This window comes from Chenopodium quinoa, unplaced genomic scaffold (assembly GCF_001683475.1).
Source record: "Chenopodium quinoa cultivar QQ74 unplaced genomic scaffold, ASM168347v1, whole genome shotgun sequence".
Classification (NCBI taxonomy): Eukaryota; Viridiplantae; Streptophyta; class Magnoliopsida; order Caryophyllales; family Amaranthaceae; genus Chenopodium; species Chenopodium quinoa.
Genome location: NW_018744830.1, coordinates 689,718 through 696,250, shown reverse-complemented (window position 1 = coordinate 696,250; position 6,533 = coordinate 689,718).

Sequence of the window (6,533 nt, the reverse complement as noted above, 5' to 3'; positions counted from 1 at the left end):
TTTGTAGTTTATTTTCTTCTTTGATAGTTTTTTCCATCATCCTTCATGCACACCGTGCTTTGTGCTTGCCCCAAGCATACATTTTGGATGTTTTTTCGGAAAAGCGTCAAAAAAATATCACGTAGTGGTGCTTTACGTAAAAGCTCCCATAGACAGTTTGGCATTTGTACAGCCCCTAAAGAAATGTCACGTTTTTGTCGTTACTTAACTAAAATACCGCGTACATACAACGTGAAATTGTATGGCGTACGTATAGCGTAAAATTACACTAGCAACGTGATCTACCTCCCGTAAAAAACGGTAGAACCCCTGTTTCTTGTAAGGCGTTAGCTTAACGAGTTAACAAGGCGCGCCGAACCATCGGGGCCAGACGACCCCCGTTGGAAGCAAATACGATTACCTTGAAAGTAAGATTTTGCAAGTTGCTCCATCTTCCAGGTCTCCTTCGCTGGTATGAACATTGCGAATTTGGTAAGTCTATCCACCACGACCCAAATGGTATCTTTTCCACTCTTTGACTTTGGGAGGCAAGTCACAAAGTCCATCGAAATACAATCCCACTTCCATCCAAGGATTTCTAATGATTGCACGGTTCCTTGAGGTCTCTTGTGCTCTAATTTAACCTTTTGACAGGTTAGATACTTTGCTACACATTCCGCAACTTCATTCTTCATCCTAGGCCACCAATACACCTTTTTCAAGTCCTTATATAACTTGTCCTTTCCAGGGTGCACTGAGTATGGTGTATTGTGCCCCTCCTCCACCAATTTCTTCTTTTTTACTCACATTTTTGTGGTACACACCATCTACCCTTGTACCTCAAACTTCCATCTTCATGAATTTTGAAATATGAAACTTGTCCTTGCTTTATTTTCTCACGAATCCTTTCCAACTTTACATCACCTGCTTGGTTTTCTCTTATCTCATCAAATATTGTTGGTTGGATGCTTAGATTCGTAAGTATACCTACTGGCACTCTCCATTCTACTACTTCTAAGTTCATTTTGCTCATTTCTCTACATACTTTAGCAGCCACTATCAAAGTGTTCAGCCCATAGCTGGTCTTACGACTTAGAGCATTTGCAACTACATTCGCCTTCCCTTCATGATACTGTATGTCCAAGTCGTAGTCGGTTGCAAATTCTAACTATCTCCTTTGGCGTGAGTTTAGATCTCTTTGAGTGAAGATTTACTTCAAACTTTTGTGGTCTGTATAGATCCTACATTTCACTCCAAACAAGTAATGTCTCCAAATATTTAATGCAAAAATGATTGCAGCTAATTCTAAGTTATAAGTAGGGTAGTTTACTTCATGAGGTTTTAACTGTCTCGATGCATATGCAATCACCTTTCCATTTTGCATAAGTACACTTCCCAAACCATTCTTGGATGCATCATTATACACATCGTAGATTCCACTATCATATGGCAATGTTAATACTGGTGTCGTAATCAACTTTTGCTTCAAAAGTTGAAACGCTTCCTCACACTTCACATCCTACTCAAACTTCTTGTCCTTTTTCATTAGGGAGGTCATAGGCTTAGCAATCTTAGAAAATTTCTTCACAAAACACCTATAATACCCTACTAAACCTAAGAAACTCCTAATATATCAAACACTGTCTTTGGCATAGGCCATCCTTGGATACAAAGTGATCCACAAATGCTTCCTTCTCTAAAAAAAAGTCACACTTGAAAACTTTGCATATAGATTGTTATCCCTTAGAGTTTGTAAAACTACCCTCAAATGTTTCACATGTTCCTCCTTATTCTTTGAATACACCAATATATCATGTATGAACACTACAACAAACTTGTCCATAAATGGATGGAACACCTCGTCCATCAAGTCCATAAAGAATGTTGGAGCATTCATCAATCCAAATGGCATTACTGTGAACTCATAATGTCCATACCTTGTCCTAAATGCTGTGTTGGGAATACCTTTGTCTGCGATCCTCAACTGATGGTATCCAAACCTTAAATCAATCTTGGAAAACACTAATGCGCCCCTCAATTGGTTAAATAGATCATCAATCCTTGGTAAAGGGTGCTTGTTCTTTATGGTGACCTTATTCAGCTCCCTATAGTCAATACATAATCTCATACTTCCATCCTTCTTCTTAACAAACAGCACTGGAACTCCCCAAGGCGATGCACTTGGTCTAATGTACCCCTTTTCTAGCAAATCCTGCAGTTTCTCCTTCAACTCACTCATTTCTGTAGGTGCTATTCGATATGGTGCCTTGGAAATTGGTGATGTTCCTAGGACTAACTCTATTGTGAAATCAATTTCTCTCTTAGGTGGCATCCCTGGAATCTCCTCTGGAAACACATCTAGAAACTCATTCACCACTTCTATGTTTTCTAGCTTATCTGGCTCTTCATGATCTAAGTTCCTTACATTACAAAAATATATTGGATGTCCCTTCTTAATATACTTAGCTAGCTTCATCATGGAGATGATCCTTGGACACTTTTCTTCACCATGCTTCCAATGTGTTACCAATTCACCCTCAGTTGTACTTAACTAAACTTTCTGTGACCAACAACGAATCTTTGCACTATACTTGCTTAACCAATCCATTCCCAAGATGATATCGAAGTCACTCAACTCGAATTCAATGATGTCAGACAAAAACACATTTCCCTTGATCTCTAATGGCACTTCCTTAAAGCTTTTTGGTACACTACACTACCCCTCATGTAGGAATAACTATAGGTACATCTATATCATCTACAGTTTTCAAACAATGCGACTGTTTTGAAACAATGGCTTTTGAAATAAAATAAAAAGTTGCACCAGAATCAAACAAGACTTTAACAGGAATAGAGTTAATAGAGAAAGTACTAGTAATAATATCCTTCGTGGTATCAGCTTCATGCCTACTTACCACATTCAGTTTCTTGGAGATCCATTTTTCACTTGACCATTTCCATTATTGCTGTTTCCTTTGTTCCCTGCATAGCTATTGTTTCCTTAAAAATTCCTTTGAGCCCCTCCTTAATTATTGCCCTACTTGTTTCGGTTAGGATCTTTAGAGAAGCACTCATATTCCTTATGTCCTAACTTGTTGCAAGCGCGACAAGTAACCAAGTTACCGTCGTGCAGTCTCTTACAGGGTGATTATTCCTACACCTCCTACAGAAATAACATTGTTTCCTTACCATTTCCCTGGTTAGAGTTCTTAGCCCCTCCATTGAAGTTTCGTCCACCTTGACGATTGTTTTTTGTTGAAGTTAATGTTGTTGTTAAAGTTATTGTTGTTGTTGTGGTGTTATTTCTGCTTCTTGAAGTTGTTCTGGTTATCTTAGTGGTTTCCAGTACTCTGTCCCATCTCTTTTCTCTTTTCCTTGCCTTCCACCTCAGCTAACTCCTTCTTTTTCTTCAACTCCAAATCATAAAGGTGTGCAGACCTTCCATAAACTTCATCCAGAGTTTCAAACACTTGTCCACACAGTTGTAGTTGAAGATTAGTGGTCTATTCACTCTCGAACTTCCTAGCCTTTGCCTTTTTTGTAGCAACATATTCCTTGAAAAACCTTGTCAGCTCAATAAACTTGATATAATACTCAGCAACTAACATCTCTCCTATCGATAGGTTAGAAAATTCCTCACCTTTCTGTTTCTGTAGGAGATTAGGGTAAAACTTATCCCTAACCTTTTTCAGAAACATAGTCCAGTTGAAACCAGGTAGTGCCTTAATGGTAGCTTCATTTTGTTGCCACCAAAGGTTGGCTTCTCCCCTAAGGTAATAGGTAGCACAGCCCACCTTCGAATTTTCTAGACATTCTACTACCCCAAACAACTTGTCAAACTCCCTTAACCAGTTTTCTAACACAGTTGTGTCTAGTTCGCCTTGATAGGGTGGTGGCTTTCTTTATGCCACCTTTTTAAAAAACTCTCCCTTAGCATCCCCATTGTTGGTCGAGTTCCTTGCTAACTGTTGGAAGACCATTACCAACTGCCTTACAACCTCACTCAACTCACCTCCTCCATCATTGTTGTTCCACTTCCTCCTACCATCTTTCTCCTCCTGAATTAAACAAGGGGCCTTTATTAATTATGGTCATGGTTAGCTCTCAACTTAGACACCCATCCTACTAACTTGTACCAAACATCCATGCACATTTTATTCAATTTAAGCTACCAAATTGAGGTTGCAACATTACAACTCCCAATTCTATAACTTGGTCAACACATTATTGGTTGCTAACCAACCATTCACTTAATAAAGCATCACAATAATAAATAAAATAATTCCCATGGTTCCCAAGAGTTTAGAAATGAATTATTGGAATATTTGAATAAGAAATGACTTATTGGAGTAGTGATATGAAATGAATGATTTGGAAATGAAATGAATTATTTGGTAGTAAAAAGAATCCTTTGACAAATAAATGAATAAAAAATTTATTGCTCAATAAGGAAATGAAAAGAAAATTAATTTGAAATGAGTTCGAATAACCTACGAAAATCAAAAGGTTTATTGACTCATTGTGGCCATGCCACTTATTACTTTACTGGAAATGAAATAACTATAACTGCGGAAATGAAACTAGTAATCCTATAAAGGAGTGAAAATACAAAGATCTAGACCTTTCAAACATCATCCTTCTTGTCCTTTGATTGTTTGTAGCTTCCAGGATCGAATTTAGGGTCATCCTCCTCCTCCATTGGTTCAAGGGATTCTGGATTTTGTTATACTTAAATAAACTCCTCATCTTCCTCATCGTTAGATGAAATGTCAATGATGATTGGGGTTGGGGTGGATTTGGATTTGAGATGTCAACGGTATGTTTACTCTCCTCCATTAGTTCTCCTTCCTCTTGCCCTCCATTTGCCCTTGCTTGATTGCCCTGTGATGGGGAATTGTTTCCTGATTGATTTCTTGTGGAAGGAGAATTATTCCCTACTAGGTCATCATAATAATAATTTGGATGTGGAATATGTAAGCATTTGCAGTGATGTTTCTCAACTCGAACGAGGTAAGAAATCAAGTATTTGTAGTCAGGGTACCACTGTCCATAATAGTCTTTATATTTGGAGTAGTTGGGAATGTCCCAGGCAAGTAGAAATTAGAAAACTTTATCTTGACAACAAGGTACGGGGGTTCGTCAGGAAGACAGTGAATTATCATGGCTGAAATATGATCAGGAAGATCATATTGCTTGTCTCCTAGGACATCACTCAAGTGTGAACAATAGAAGTGGTTTTTTATGACATGGTCAAAAGGATGTTCATAGTATTTCTTAATTAGGGTTCCAATTTTAGAGTTTTTGTTAGGAAAGATCGGCATCCTGTAAAGGAAAAGGTTTATAAAAGGATTTTCTTCCCAAAGAAAATAAAACAACACAGTTCTTGCATGAATTTAGGTTCAATGTTCAATCAAACAATCTTACTTATTTCTATTCACATAATTACATGGTTCCACATCATTCAATTCACATGCTCAAACATCACACCTAAATATTAATGTAGAACATGAATGATTCTAACTTATATGCCCCAAATTCTTTCCTACTCAAGCTCATGATCATGCTATTAAAAACTTTTAACACATAATTCATACCTTAATCCTTCGCTTCCCAGCAAGACGAACAAACTAAAATATTTTGACTCCCTTTTTCAAAAAAATAAAATCCGAAAATTAACATGCATTGGGGTGTTAACCGTGCAAGTATAAAAGAACCACTCGTAAGTGGCGGAATTCCTGCGCATAATAATAAAAAGGAAAATACAGCGTCCTGTACTTCCTGTAGAAGTTATGATCAAATATAAAGTCGCATAACTCCCCCCATATGTTCATACTCAAGGTATATACGTTACAAGAGTTTTGGTGTGTAACCTCTTTCACTTTACGTTATTTACATATTTTAGACTTGGTGATAACTCTCAAATCATAAAACAACCAACATACATAATTCATTCAAGCAATCAAACATACCAATTTAAATCTTGATAATTAGTAACCACATTTAATTTAATGTTGAACCCTTTTTAAACTACCTCGGCATTAAATAACACCTTAAGCGCATAATGCACCACAAATCCTTTTCCTCGGTGTTTAGAACACCTTAAGTGCACTTAGGCACCAAAATGTAATTTAATCTTGTGTACTTAGACACTTAAATAGCTCATTTGTCATGCTTATAGCATCAATAAAAATTATATGAACCATAATAAAATTCCCTTTTCACAATCCAAACCAAATTAAATATTTAGCTTAATTAAACATGCTCTTGATCATGCCAATAATAAAAGTGTGGTCCATATTCAACATGCCAACAAAATTAATTCAACCCATAATTCACTTCAAATAATTCATGCTTTACATTTCAATCACCAGAATCAATCCAACCAATAATTCCAACCAATACCTATCATGATACTACCTTAGAATTAATTAAACAAATCCTAGCATGCTTCTACACACTGAAATAATTACCGAGTACGCGAACGTATCTCAAATATGATCTCAAAATCGTCACGACTACAAAAGATCACTCACTTGGAAGTCTCCTACAACCCA